Source organism: Lampetra planeri, chromosome 14, assembly GCF_965212315.1.
Source record: "Lampetra planeri chromosome 14, kcLamPlan1.2.h2, whole genome shotgun sequence".
NCBI lineage: Eukaryota > Metazoa > Chordata > Hyperoartia > Petromyzontiformes > Petromyzontidae > Lampetra > Lampetra planeri.
Genome location: NC_136120.1, coordinates 14,197,951 through 14,213,824, shown reverse-complemented (window position 1 = coordinate 14,213,824; position 15,874 = coordinate 14,197,951). Strand labels below are relative to the sequence as shown.

At 55.7% G+C, this 15,874-nt stretch overlaps 1 protein-coding gene across 1 annotated transcript in view; it reads right to left on the bottom strand.

The window, feature by feature from the left end:
• Positions 1-15,874, bottom strand: part of GREB1L (GREB1 like retinoic acid receptor coactivator) — an 80,319-nt gene extending 64,445 nt beyond the window's left edge. The window contains 1 exon segment of the mRNA XM_078600673.1: positions 15,740-15,874. The gene's annotated coding sequence lies outside the window, so the exon portion shown is untranslated.

Here is a 15,874-nt window from a genome sequence, read left to right as displayed (position 1 = left end):
CGCCTCACGGCTCTCCGAACCTCCGAGCGAAGGCTGTGGTAAGCCTCCTCATTCTCTGACATGGGATGCTGTAGACGATGAGTGGGCCTGTCGCTTTTTCTCAGCCAGCCTGACCACCTCCTCTGTCAGCCAGGGTCTCTGGGGAGGTCTGGACCGTGTACCAAAAGCAGCCATTGCAGCTGCATGAGCCACAGTCCTAAACCTCACCCATTTCCCCTCGACATCAGGAAGAGTGGGGGGACGATGCCAACCCCAGCTGCAAGCGATGATGAAATTCTGGCTTGCAACTTTCATCAGCTAGCCGAGACCATGCCACTATAGGTTTGAATGGGGTCCTGGGTGTACACACACCACCGGAGTGGAAGAATGGCAGGCACATCTTATGGATGACAAGTCAATGGTCAGTGGGCAGATCAGCTCCATGGTAGGTCCTGGTGTCAAGTACATGGGCCCGCATCCGCTGTGCCGTCACTATGTAGTCCAGCAGATGTTCTTTCTTGGACCTGGCATGCATCCATGATGTTGTGCAGATGCGCCGATGCCGGAACAGCGTGTTGGTAATTACAAGCCCATGGGCTGCACAAAAATCTAACAACCTCCTACCATTGTTATTGAGCTGATCTGGCCCATGCCTTCCAATCACTCCAGAGCAGGTGCCAGCATCATGACCAACTCGGGCATTGAAGTCACCCAACAAGATGACTCTATCCTGAGGGGCCACTTTAGCTTGCACCTGTGCAGGGAGGTCATAGAAGGCATCCGACTCATCGGCCTTGCCTGCATCCCTCCATGGATGTTCGTCTTCAGTGGGGGCATAAGTAACCATGACCACCACTCCTCGCCTGTGGTTGATGGAAAGGCAAGCCCAAAGTAGCCTGGGGCTTACAGCTTTCCACACCTCACCACCACGCTCCCACACCCCCTTCATTATTTTATCCAGAAGAAGAGCCACCCCCTGTTATTTGGCAGTCTCCTGCCCCAAGTAGAGGACTGTCTACCCCTCACGTTGGCAGGAGCCAGAGCCGGTCCACCGGACCTGCTGAATACCACAGATATCCAGGCGGTACCGGTCCAGCTCCTGACAGACTAGTGGCAGCCTCTCCTCTACAGTGAGCGTTCAAACATTCCACGTGGCCACCCATAGTGGTTTGTTGTTGTTTCTGGAGCCCCGAGGGTAAGGATGCAGTCTCTTGGCTCCGCCAAATGGGGTTTGGCCAGGAGACGTCATAGATGCCTGTCCCCCCCGGGGCCTCCGGCTCAAGCTTAATTAAAGTTTTAAATCGTGGTTTAGTGGTAATGAATTGAAGGTGTAGGGGTTACCATCCCCTCGCACCCATCCAGAGCCCCCATTTGGCCACTGTGGTGGTTACAAACACCATAAGGGGAATGGCCAATCTAAATTGGCCCTCCCCCCACGGCATTGCTCACCATTGCATTGCCGTCCGGCACCAACGAGGAGGTAGGGGGTTGTTTTTTGCCGGACACCATACACCCCCCCACACACACCCATATACCCCCTTAACTCTGTATAATGGTAACCATGTCTGCTGCACAGAGCACACATTTGGCCCAAGCTGGAATCCTGCAGCTGCTGCTACATCTGTGGTTGGGCGCCACCAGCTCCTACCTCACTGCTGCACCACAGAAAACCCAGAGCGAAGCAGCAGTGAGGGCAATTGATGATGCAGCGCTCACCGATTCACTCCACTTGCTCGCTCACCGGCGGTAAGTCGCTTCCTTACTACTCTGCTATCGCTACTGCCACGGTTGTTGTTCCCGTGAACATCGCTCGTTGATTCTTCCACTCGAGTTGAGGTCTCGACCCACATTGTGTTCAACCACCACACTGCGGGTCACAACAACTCTTTCCCACCCATCCACCCACTCACTCACCCACTCACCCACTCCGGAATCCCCTCTCATAATCTCTTTCCCCGAGCTCTTACAATAACCTTGATAAATTCAACAAACGTGTTACACTCTTATCCATTACAACTTTGATAACAGGGCTGTTCATTGCTGGCCACTTAACGTTTTGGGGCAGGTGCCCAGCAAACTTCCACACATTCACACACACGCACCCCCTCCTTCCCTTTCCCGTCTTCTACACGAGCGAGCGAGAGAACGCTGGCCGGTATGCGCACCTGCGGGCACTGGCTGATGACGCACGCCGGTGTTTCTCATTAAACTGCTCCCACGTTAGCTGCCCCCTGCCGCCCTGTTGTGTTTTTTTAGGGGGTGGGGGGGGGTTCGGGGTTTTTTCCCCGATTTTCCTGCCCTAGCTGCAGTCTCGGGGTGTCGCGCTCGGGCCCCGGCTACGCGGAGCGGCAGAGACGTTCGTACAGACGGCCGCTCGCTCCTCCGGCCGCGTGGCAGTGGCGTGGGACGGTCGAGTGAGCGGTGCGGGCGGTGCAACCGCACTCCAGGATCCACGATGGGCTTCGTCTCTGTTTATGTGCGTGTTGTCTCTCTCTCTCGTCCCGTTTGTCCAGGTCTGCCTCTCTGTTCCGCCGTGTCTCTGCGTCTATGTGGGGGTGCCCCTGTTTCTTTATGTGGCTGCCGAGTGCTACCCGGGGCCCACGGGCCGGATAGGCCAGGATGCCGGGCTACCATCGGAGTGGGGGAGAGGCCCCACTGCATTCCTTGCACCGGGGCCCATGCCAAGCACACGACACCACTGCCACAGACTCGCATAGCGATCCACAGACTCGCATAGCGATCCACAGACTCGCACAGAGCCACAGACTCGCACAGACTGAGCTGTAATTAAACGAGGTTCTCAAGTATAACCAGCTAATAATGGTCCCGGTCGCCAATGACTCTGTTTCAAATCCACGCAGACCAGCGACACGGTCATTCTGTCGTGCGTGCAGGTCGTAGATTTGCACAGTGGCCCCATCCCAACGACGCTACTCCGTCGACCGAGGGGGCCACACCTTCACGGGCTAACAGTGGGGTTTGTGAGCGGCACCCATCCATTGCTGACCGCAAGTGTAATCGGCGTTCACGTCAGGTCAAGTTCCGCGATGGTGTTGGGGGGGGGTGGCGGATTATTCATGGCGCTGTGGAGCTGCGCCTAAAATTCTGTCAGTGCAGGTGACGCATCGAGATGCGATGTGAGCCGATCTTGCCGGTGCGATCAGAGAGATGCGAGGAGGCGGTGGGAGAGAGGAAGATGATGGGGAGATGCATGAGAGATGAGGCAAGACGCGGCAATAAAACCCACCTCTTCCACATTCATGCAAACGACGGGGTGAGCGCAGGTATCTGATCTGCCCTACGTGGGGAGAGGGGGGTTGAGGGGTGCATGGCGGTCATCTCCCCCCCCCATGTCCTCCAAGGGAACGGAGAGGGAGGTGGGGGTTGGAACTGTTTCCAGCCCTCAGACTGGCTGGGTCAGTCAAGCAGGGGGTGCTCTTATGTAAGTCCTTACGTAACTGCCTCTGCAATAATAATGCATGATCTGCCTCCATCGCATTAAAGTACTGTATACAGAAGCACTGCGTGTGGCTACTATACAACCAACACAAGGTCGTGCACTGTCGCAGCACAGAGAACAACGCTCCTGGTGCAACAACATCGACGATTGCGCTCTCTGCCCAGTTCCTCTGTCCCGAGGATTCCTCCATTTCTCCCCCCTCTCTCTGCACTGTGCCTCCCTCTGTATTCCAAGCCTCGTCGCGTTGGCAAGCGTCGCGTTGGCAAGCGTCGAGTGCCAAAGTTGTCCATGTTTTGTTCCCCACACACGCATTCGCGAGGGCCTCAGGGTCAGGGCTCTGATTCAACATTCACCATGACCTCCCCAGAGAGCTCCCCCCACTACGTGCAGGTGCCAACTGCGCACCCAACACCATCTCGTCGAGACAGAGCTGGCTGGTGTTGGCGGGGCATGTGGGGATAGTTCTGTGGGATAGACGACCTCCTACAGACAGACTGTTGGGCCAAGTGCAGTTGCGGAGGGCCTACGAAGGTCGGCACGGCACGCACGGGGCGGTGCGGTCCGCATCACACCAGCAGTCTCTTCCACACAGTGGCTTCTCGGGGCCCAGCGAAAGAGGAGTCTGTTTAAGAAACTGGCACCATTTGTTTCACCTGCTGCGCCCATGCCAACCATGCTGCACTGGGCTTCTGAGGTTGTCTATAGATGCCACAAGAGACACGGGGCTTCCGAAGATTACGAGGCGGACACCACAGCACAATTGTTGGAGGGCAGGTGGGGGAGGCTTCCGACGATTTCTATTCTTGGGCAAGGCTGCGGTGGTGCAAGTTGTCCCGATGCCAACATCTTTCTCACTCAGACCAATTGCTATCCGCGTATCTTAGTGTTGCTCGCTCAGTCGGGCGTCTTCCGCTTCGTGTGCATTGAGCGCGCGTCTGTCTTGATAACGCTGTGCCGCCCCAACCTTCCGGTGTGACACACAGCAACCATGACATTTTGTCTCAGTATTAGGGTTCTGCCACCCGCAGGCAATGCCGACGATATCTGATGTTGAATGAGCAGTCTCATTGCCTTGGGGTGGGTGAGAGGGGGGGGAATTAAAAAAATACCCTCATAACAATGTATAATGTACGTTTAGATTTGAAGTTTTCGTGACTTCAGGGATCCATACTCTTTGGTTCTTTCGGTAAAGTCACGTAGGTATAAAATAAAATTAATTAAATCAGTGATTTAATTTATTTGATTAATGTACGTGTTTGGAATGTAAACTTGTTATCAACATAGAATTACAAATATTAATTAAATTCTAGATTTAGTTTTTCGTCTAAATCACACACGCTTCTGCCTAGGTGGATAAAAAGCCACTGTGTTAATTACTCAGCCATTACGTTGCTCCGTTGGCGAGATGGTTGGCAGTGCAAGGGCTCAAGAGTAAACGTTTAACCCCGATGCTGATTTTGTGGCTTTCGCATTTGACTTTCTGACTCAATGTATTGAATATTATAATGTAACTAGCCTTTTTCCCGTCCAAGGACGGATGTATTTCAGTAAATCTGAAACTTGCAAGCGAAAAGCAGACCGCGACGTGATATTCATTGCATCAATTCGTGTGCAATTTGTAAGGGCGCGGTGACACAGACCTATTTCATTTTAAGGTTCTAATCCCTTGTTCATCACGACGTCTTTTTACTTCGATGTCTCAATAGCGTGACGGAGACCACCGTGACGCGAGGGTTCTGCCTTTGTCGTGAGGGTTGTGAGTTGACGCCGAGGAGGGGGGAGGAGGCGCCTTGCCCCCCCATGTGGAGTGACGTCAGCCGCTAATTATTATGAATGGGGGGGGGGGTGTTCATTTGGAAGACGTCACCTTATGATTATTAATGAGGGGGGCTGTTCGATGTGGAGTGACGTCACCTGCTCATTATTATTAATGAGGGGCGGCTGGTCAACGTGGAGTGACGTCACGAGCGTTGCACACAGACATTCTTGGCTCATTATTGTTGGTAATAATAATGAAGGGGTGTCCATTTGGAGGACGTCACATGCTCATGATTATTAATGAGGGGGGCTGTTCGATGTGGAGTGACGTCACTTGCGCATGATTATTAGTGAAGGGGGGGGGGGGAGTATTCCATATTGAGTGACGTCACCCGCTCATGATTATTAATGAGGGGTGGGGGGGTGTCCATTTGGAGGACGTCACCTGCTCATGAATATTAATTAGGGGAATCTTGACTTAAAGCTTTCGTGACTGCAGGAATTCATATTCTTTGGGTCTTTCGGTAAAGTCATGTGGAGTAACGTCATGAGCGTTAAGGACAGATATTCCTGGGTGATTATAGTCGGTAATAGCCACCAGTGGGCACGTTGAACCCCTCGGTGTGAGTCCGTGTGATGTTTGATCTCGGGATCACTCTGTCAAGGTTTCCAGCCACAGTGGTGACGGTGATTTCGTGCATCTGTGTGGGTTTTTTATTTAATCAGCATCGTTTCAGGTGAGGCCATTTCCCTCGCAAACCGAACCTCTGGAAGAGCTCCTCGTCGCGGAACCATCTGTCGATCACGTGACCCACCGCGTCTGATAACCCACTTACGCAACTTGTGTCGCCACCGCAAGGATCACGTGACTCGCTGTCACCCACAATGCTTTGCCAGTTGCTCTCCAAATGTTCACATGAGAGGCAGCGTTTCCCACTTACGTAATGTGTAGTGACATCGCAGGATGTCAACGTGTAGTGCCGGCCTGAGAGAGGGCACGGCGTGCGGTGTAATAACATCGCGGATCCCACAAGGGTGCGGGTGTAGTACCGGCCCTAGAGGGGCCCGGCGAGCGCTGATTGATAGCGCTGGATGGCACCACGCTTAGCGTGCAGTGACAGCCTTAAAGGACAGGGTGTGTGAGTACTGGCCTAGGGATGATGTTACTAAAGGCCATGGCACTCTGGTTGACCCGGGAGGACACGTGACCAGTTAAGTCTACAAAGGGGCCCCCAAGTGGGAGCTAGGGGTGGTCACGTGGTCAGGACCAAGATCCTTCCCGAGGTTTCTAGAAGGTGCTCGTGGCCAAGGGCGGAGCCAGCCACGCCGCAGAGAATATAACCTGGGTCCCGAGAGGGACCAGGTTTGTTGTTCATCCTGGAAGAAACCCTTCGTCTACGTTGTCCGTTCAATGAGTCTCCAACACGTGGACCTGGACCCAAGCTGTTGGTCCCGGTCCGTAGTAGCAGTTACGTTGTAATTAGTGTAGTTAGCCTGGTGGTCACCACCATAGGTTATTATTCTGTTAAGGGGAAAGTTACCCTGTGTTGGAGTTAAATACACGTGTTGCCTCCAAGTCCACGTCTGCGACTCAGTTGAACTCACTACATATGTAAATATGCAGTTTTTTTTCAAACAACGTGTAGAGTAGTATGGAGACATGACGTCATATGCGCTGTGAGGTGAGGTGACGTCATGTCACCTGGGGGTACTTAAGGGGGGCCCCGTGACAAAAGCGGGGTCGCTGTGGGAGCCCGGGATGGAGAGGGTTTGAAGAGATAGCCAGGGGTAAGGCTGGGAGAAGTCTGCAAGAGCCAGCTAGGTTCATGTGGGGCTGTGCTCTCCTCGGTCGGGCGGTGTTTGTTAAGCCCCGTCCCGACTCGAGTGAGAGAGCCAGAGATAGCTGGGCTAGCAGCAGATAGAGCCAGAGATAGCTGGGCTAGCAGCAGATAGAGTCCGAGCTCCCCGTGAAGGACCCAGTGTAGGGGCACCTACATCTGGTCCAGTTATTGCTCCCTTGTGTTAATAAACCGGCGCAAGCCCTTACCTGGAAACCTGCCTCCGAGTCGTCATTCACCACTCAACAAGCAAGTCCACGTCTGCGACTCAGTTGAACTCACTACATATGTAAATATGCAGTTTTTTTCAAACAATATATGAATTAATGTTACATTTAAAATCCGGACCAATTCCACATGTTTGAGATCGTTAATGATATCTGCGAGGCGTATTAAAGTTATCAAGTATTACATAACACTTCCACAAAGGCACGTACGGATTCGAGACATCCACAAGGAGTGGCGGTGAACAGATTACAATCGGCAGCTTTACACAGTCGTGTGGAGTGAGCAGTAGATAGAGTGTGGGGGGTTGGAGCCCCTTCCAGGGAAACGAAGAAGAGGAATAAGTTATCATCAGCCAGCACGTGACGGCGGATGGAAGGAGAGACGTGAATTTGATCCCAAAAGAAAACTTGAGCAAAGTGTCTGCTCCACCATGGAAAATCGGGCTGTCCTGTCCCGGGGGGGGGGGGGGGGTTAGGGCGCGTTCTTAGCAGAAACGAGCACGAGGCTTCCGAGGAAGTCTTACGCGGAGGCCACTGCACGGCGCACGGAGCTTCTGAGCATTTCTACACAGAGGGCAGACGTCCACAAATGCCAGGCTTGGCATCAACTGGCTAGATACGACACTAATCACTTCTGCAAATACGGAGAAAAACCACAACGGCTCCCTCTGTCCATTCCGAGGCCACCTGGGGCCCCAGGTTGCCAGGTGTCTTGACCTCATCTCCAAGTGACCAGGGTTGCCATCTCAGTGGCACAACAAAACCGGAACACATCTTGGGAAGAAGGCTATCTCACAATACCGCAACTGATACACAAAATGTACTTTTAATGTCCTGGAAAGAGACGCAGATTTGACAGGACAGCTAACGCCCCGTGACGTCGAACTGGGCGTAAACCTGACCCCTGACCCGCCCCGCTGACACGGTCGCCACTGGGTCACCTCTGTGATTCCTGAAGCCTGCACAATCACCCAAGTGCCGGCCGGCTTTAGCCAGAGACCTACATTGGCGCAGGCCCCGAACCTCGCCATATCAATGAACATATCACTGTAACGCAAGCACCAGCAGTTATCCTCTTCTAACCTTCATCGTGACCGTGACTGTAACTGGAGCCCTCGCCACCAAAACCGACCCGAACTATCACTTTGACTCCAGGACGGGGGCCCTGGGTGAGGAATGAGAGCCCAGGGTCGCCCCCCCTCCTCCCCTGCGCTGCTGGCACGGCTGTGAGAGCGGTCGCCGTGCCCCGCACACACGCGGCCGCGAAGCCGTAAACAAGTGCAGCAGCACACCATCACCACCACCAGCATCAGCATCATCATCACAACTATTGCAAGTCATCATTGCCATCACTATAACCATCGCAACCTGCATCATCACAAGTGATCACGACCATCACCGCCACGACCTCAGCATCGCCACAACTATCACCAACATCACCACACATGGGGCAGCGGCGAGTCAAGTAAACTCGCGCAGTGGCACCGGACCCACCATCACCAATGGCGGATCGAGAAACTTTCCATGGGGGAAGGGGCGGGGGGGCGGGAGAGCGGGAAACCCGACATGTCACTTTTTAAAGAGGGGAGCATCACCCTCCCCTCGGATCTGCCACGAATCATCACCATCATCACCGCCCATCAAGAACTCCCTCCTCTACTGGCTTCCCACCATCACCAGCAGGGCCAGCTACATCATCTCCTGCCTCCACTCCCTCCTCCACTCGCTTCCCACCATCACCAGCAGGGTCAGCTACATCATCTCCTGCCTCCACTCCCTCCTCCACTCGCTTCCCACCATCACCAGCAGGGTCAGCTACATCATCTCCTGCCTCCACTCGCTTCCCACCATCACCAGCAGGGCCAGCTACATCATCTCCTTCCTCCACTCCCTCCTCCACTCGCTTCCCACCATCACCAGCAGGACCAGCTACATCACCTCCTGCCTCCACTCAATCCTCTACTTGCTTCCCACCATCACCAGCAGGGCCAGCTACATCATCTCCTGCCTCCACTCCCTCCTCCACTCGCTTCCCACCATCACCAGCAGGGCCAGCTACATCATCTCCTGCCTCCACTCCCTCCTCTACTCGCTTCCCACCATCACCAGCAGGACCAGCTACATCATCTCCTGCCTCCACTCCCTCCTCCACTCGCTTCCCACCATCACCAGCAGGGCCAGCTACATCATCTCCTGCCTCCACTCCCTCCTCCACTCGCTTCCCACCATCACCAGCAGGACCAGCTACATCATCTCCTGCCTCCACTCCCTCCTCCACTCGCTTCCCACCATCACCAGCAGGGCCAGATACATCATCTCCTGCCTCCACTCCCTCCTCCACTCGTTTCCCACCATCACCAGCAGGACCAGCTACATCATCTCCTGCCTCCACTCCCTCCTCCACTGACTTCCCTCCATCACCAGCAGGGTCAGCTACATCATCTCCTGTCTCCACTCCCTCCTCCACTCGCTTCCCACCATCACCAGCAGGACCAGCTAGATCATCTCCTGCCTCCACTCCCTCCTCCACTCGCTTCCCACCATCACCAGCAGGGCCAGATACATCATCTCCTGCCTCCACTCCCTCCTCCACTCGCTTCCCACCATCACCAGCAGGGCCAGCTACATCATCTCCTGCCTCCACTCCCTCCTCTACTCGCTTCCCACCATCACCAGCAGGACCAGCTACATCATCTCCTGCCTCCACTCCCTCCTCCACTCGCTTCCCACCATCACCAGCAGGGCCAGCTACATCATCTCCTGCCTCCACTCCCTCCTCCACTCGCTTCCCACCATCACCAGCAGGACCAGCTACATCATCTCCTGCCTCCACTCCCTCCTCCACTCGCTTCCCACCATCACCAGCAGGGCCAGATACATCATCTCCTGCCTCCACTCGTTTCCCACCATCACCAGCAGGACCAGCTACATCATCTCCTGCCTCCACTCCCTCCTCCACTGACTTCCCTCCATCACCAGCAGGGTCAGCTACATCATCTCCTGTCTCCACTCCCTCCTCCACTCGCTTCCCACCATCACCAGCAGGACCAGCTAGATCATCTCCTGCCTCCACTCCCTCCTCCACTCGCTTCCCACCATCACCAGCAGGGCCAGATACATCATCTCCTGCCTCCACTCCCTCCTCCACTCGCTTCCCACCATCACCAGCAGGACCAGCTACATCATCTCCTGCCTCCACTCCCTCCTCCACTGACTTCCCTCCATCACCAGCAGGGCCAGCTACATCATCTCCTGCCTCCACTCCCTCCTCCACTCGCTTCCCACCATCACCAGCAGGGCCAGCTACATCATCTCCTGTCTCCACTCCCTCCTCCACTCGCTTCCCACCATCACCAGCAGGGCCAGCTACATCATCTCCTGTCTCCACTCCCTCCTCCACTCGCTTCCCACCATCACCAGCAGGACCAGCTACATCATCTCCTGCCTCCACTCCCTCCTCCACTAACTTCCCTCCATCACCAGCAGGGCCAGCTACATCATCTCCTGCCTCCACTCCCTCCTCCACTCGCTTCCCACCATCACCAGCAGGACCAGCTACATCATCTCCTGCCTCCACTCCCTCCTCTACTCGCTTCCCACCATCACCAGCAGGGCCAGCTACATCATCTCCTGCCTCCACTCCCTCCTCCACTCGCTTCCCACCATCACCAGCAGGGCCAGCTACATCATCTCCTGTCTCCACTCCCTCCTCCACTGACTTCCCTCCATCACCAGCAGGGCCAGCTACATCATCTCCTGCCTCCACTCCCTCCTCCACTCGCTTCCCACCATCACCAGCAGGGCCAGCTACATCATCTCCTGTCTCCACTCCCTCCTCCACTGACTTCCCTCCATCACCAGCAGGACCAGCTACATCATCTCCTGTCTCCACTCCCTCCTCCACTCGCTTCCCACCATCACCAGCAGGGTCAGCTACATCATCTCCTGCCTCCACTCCCTCCTCCACTCGCTTCCCACCATCACCAGCAGGGCCAGCTACATCATCTCCTGTCTCCACTCCCTCCTCCACTCGCTTCCCACCATCACCAGCAGGGCCAGCTACATCATCTCCTGTCTCCACTCCCTCCTCCACTCGCTTCCCACCATCACCAGCCTCCACTCCCTCCTCCACTCGCTTCCCACCATCACCAGCCTCCACTCCCTCCTCCACTCGCTTCCCACCATCACCAGCCTCCACTCCCTCCTCCACTCGCTTCCCACCATCACCAGCAGGACCAGCTACATCATCTCCAGCCTCCACTCCCTCCTCCACTGGCTTCCCACCATCACCTGCCTCCACTCCCTCCTCCACTCGCTTCCCACCATCACCAGCAGGGCCAGCTACATCATCTCCTGCCTCCACTCCCTCCTCCACTGGCTTCCCACCATCACCAGCAGGGCCAGCTACATCATCTCCTGCCTCCACTCCCTCCTCCTGTGAAATCGCAGCAGCAGTAGTGGCGTTCAATGAGCACACACTCTTATTTAGAGAAGACACTTCGAAAGCAGCCCGACATATATACCCTGGCTTTCGAATGACACTGAACTTGGCTCCACACCCCAGACATTGTGCACATTATTCAACACCATCACCACCAAAAACAAAAATATCTCCCGTATAGTCTTAACAGACTTTTACGGCAAGTGGCTTTAGCGAACACCTATGAAGGCACATGAGGGGGTAGGTGGCCAGCACCACGCTCGGCCACCTTTGTCTCCCCAGTACTGATGTTTATCCACCACACCAGGTACTCAAGGCTGAGTCGACCTAGGGGAGCGAGTATCAAGCTCCGGTCCACTGGTTCGTAGCGCAGTGTTAGAACCACCGCACCACCGCTTTCCACCATTATCATCACGAGACCCTTGGGTTTGCCACCCGAAGCCACCAGTGGTATTAACAGCATTATGTAATCACAATTAGATATGTATTTAATAAGCGACGTCTTTGGAAAGTTGTTTGATCTGGTTTGGCAACGTGACGCCATCGCCAGTGTGTGATGGTGATAAAGGTGTCAATTATGTAATTGAGACGCCATGCAGTGACGTCTTGCAGCAGATGTCAGCAACAACAAATTACGTAACGGGAAGGTAACAAGCACGCGACGCCATTAGCAAACGTCGTGACGTCACGATCAAACGAAAACTAACGCCGACGAATGACGTCATTATCAAGTAAATGTCCACGCGGTGACGTCACATGGGGGGGGGCAGCGGTGACGTCACGTGGGGGGGGGAGCTGCTCGCGCGCCGCACGACCAACCCGCGGGTGCCGCTGGCGATCGGCGCGAGTGACGTCACCTCCCGGGCCCCCCCAGTGCAACTCCAATGTGTAAACATCGCCACTCGGGAGACAAAGGCGGCCGGGCGTGGTTCTGGCCAACACCACCTCCCTCGTGAACCGTGTTAGCTTCCATCGGTGCCCGCTGCCCGCTCCAACAGTCTGCTGAGGGCTATATATGGGGGTGGGGGTGCGTGGTATGTCCACCATTGTCACGACGCGAGACCCCCCCCCATCCCTCCCCGATCCCCCCGTATCCTTGAGTCCGTCTTTGTGGTCACCTGCCTGGACACAGCCCCTTGCCAGTCCACCGCTGGATGAAGGACTGCGCCCCACGCGCGGTCACCGCTGGCCACCGTCCGCGGCGGGCAGTGTTTGTTCGTGAAGCACGTGGCCGGGCACCGCGCCACCGCTCTCACCGACGACACCCGTCATCACACAGTCGGGGGGGGCTGCTGTGACCCTCGTTAGGAGCGGTTGTGAGACGTGGACGAGAGGCGGCAGTAATAACGTGGGTGGCCCGTGGCCGCTATTCCTGTGTGAATGCATCAGCACCCATAGCAAGCACACGACTCGCGTGCACACCTACCACTGGCACACACGCACACGCGTATTCTACACCGCACTGTTTATAGTTACGGCTTAATTTCTCATGTTCCGGGTCTGCGGGTAGGTCGCCAGGTAGCCACCACTATTTCCAGATGTATACTTGATGTGGTGTGCCGCATGTGGATATAGACATTTTCCGGGCAGCCGATCAAGACATAACCGGCTTAAATTAACTCCTTAACTACAACCAGACCGGCACAGATCGCTTATTCTGTACATTACGTGTGCCACACACACACACTATGTCTTCTATATTATGTTGTGTTCACCATTATAGAGACCACATACATATCCTATGCATTATATGGGTCAACACATACCCTGCGCATTATGTGGGTCAACACATATCCTATTGTTGTATATGGGTCAAGCACACAACCTACGTGGCTCCTTGAGCCACGGGGTGTGCATGGGGTCCATTCACCTGGGTGCCCCCCCCCCCCATCGCGCACACACACACCCTGCTCCCATCACACACACACCCTGCTCCCATCACACACACACCCTGCTCCCATCACACACACACACACCCTGCTCCCATCACACACACCCTGCTCCCATCACACACACACACACACCCTGCTCCCATCACACACACACACACCCTGCTCCCATCACACACACACACACACCCTGCTCCCATCACACACACACACACCCTGCTCCCATCACACACACACACACACACCCTGCTCCCATCACACACACACCCTGCTCCCATCACACACACACTCTTGCCCCCATCACACACACACACTCCTGCTCCCATCACACACACACCCTGCTCCCATCACACACACACCCTGCCCCCATCACACACACACACACCCTGCTCCCATCACACACACACCCTGCTCCCATCACACACACACCCTGCTCCCATCACACACACACCCTGCTCCCATCACACACACACCCTGCTCCCATCACACACACACACCCTGCTCCCATCACACACAGACACACACCCTGCTCCCATCACAAACACACACACACCCTGGTCCCATCACACACACACACACCCTGCTCCCATCACACACATACACACCCTGCCCCCATCACAAACACACCCTGCTCCCATCACACACACCCTGCCCCCATCACACACACACACACCCTGCCCCCATCACACACACACCCTGCTCCCATCACACACACACACACCCTGCTCCCATCACAAACACACCCTGCTCCCATCACACACACCCTGCCCCCATCACACACACACACACCCTGCTCCCATCACACACACACACACACCCTGCTCCCATCACACACACACACCCTGCTCCCATCACACACACACTCCTGCTCCCATCACACACATACCCTGCTCCCATCACACACACACCCTGCTCCCATCACACACACACACACACTCCTGCCCCCATCACACACACACACACTCCTGCCCCCATCACACACACACACTCCTGCTCCCATTACACACACACCCTGCTCCCATCACACACACACACACACTCCTGCCCCCATCACACACACACTCCTGCCCCCATCACACACACACACTCCTGCTCCCATTACACACACACACACCCTGCTCCCATCACACACATACCCTGCTCCCATCACACACACACACACACACTCCTGCTCCCATCACACACACACCCTGCTCCCATCACACACACACCCTGCTCCCATCACACACACACCCTGCTCCCATCACACACACACACTGCTCCCATCACACACACACACACACTCCTGCCCCCATCACACACACACACTCCTGCTCCCATCACACACACACCCTGCCCCCATCACACACATACCCTGCTCCCATTACACACACACTCCTGCTCCCATCACACACACACACACCTTGCTCCCATCACACACACACACACCCTGCTCCCATCACACACACACACACTCTGCCCCCATCACACACACACACCCTGCCCCCATCACACACACACACCTTGCTCCCATCACACACACACCCTGCTCCCATCACACATACACACACACACTCCTGCTCCCATCACACACACACACCCTGCCACCATCACACACACACCCTGCTCCCATCACACACACACCCTGCTCCCATCACACACACACACACCCTGCCACCATCACACACACACCCTGCTCCCATCACACACACACCCTGCTCCCATCACACACACACACACACACCCTGCTTCCATCACACACACACACCCTGCTCCCATCACACACACACACACATCCTGCTCCCATCACACACACACCCTGCTCCCATCACACACACACACCCTGCTCCCATCACACACACACCCTGCCCCCATCACACACACACCCTGCCCCCATCACACACACACACCCTGCCACCATCACACACACACCCTGCTCCCATCACACACACACACCCTGCCCCCATCACACACACACACCCTGCTCCCAACACACACACCCTGCTCCCATCACACACACACACACCCTGCTCCCATCACACACACACATCTCAATATCCCCTCCCCCCCAATCTCGCATACACCTGGGCTGCCACTTCAATACACCCGCGAGTATTGTACCCGGGTACTCGACAGCACCGCGTCCACGACGCGCCACGTGGACTCACCTCCCCGGAGTCCCCGCTTCTCGTCTCCTGCGTTTCCCCTGCTGGCTGTCTCCCCGAGCGTTTCCGTGCTCCTCTCGGCACGGCTGCAAGGGGGCGACTGCTGCTGAGCGCGGGGCTGGGACGAGGGAGAGGAGG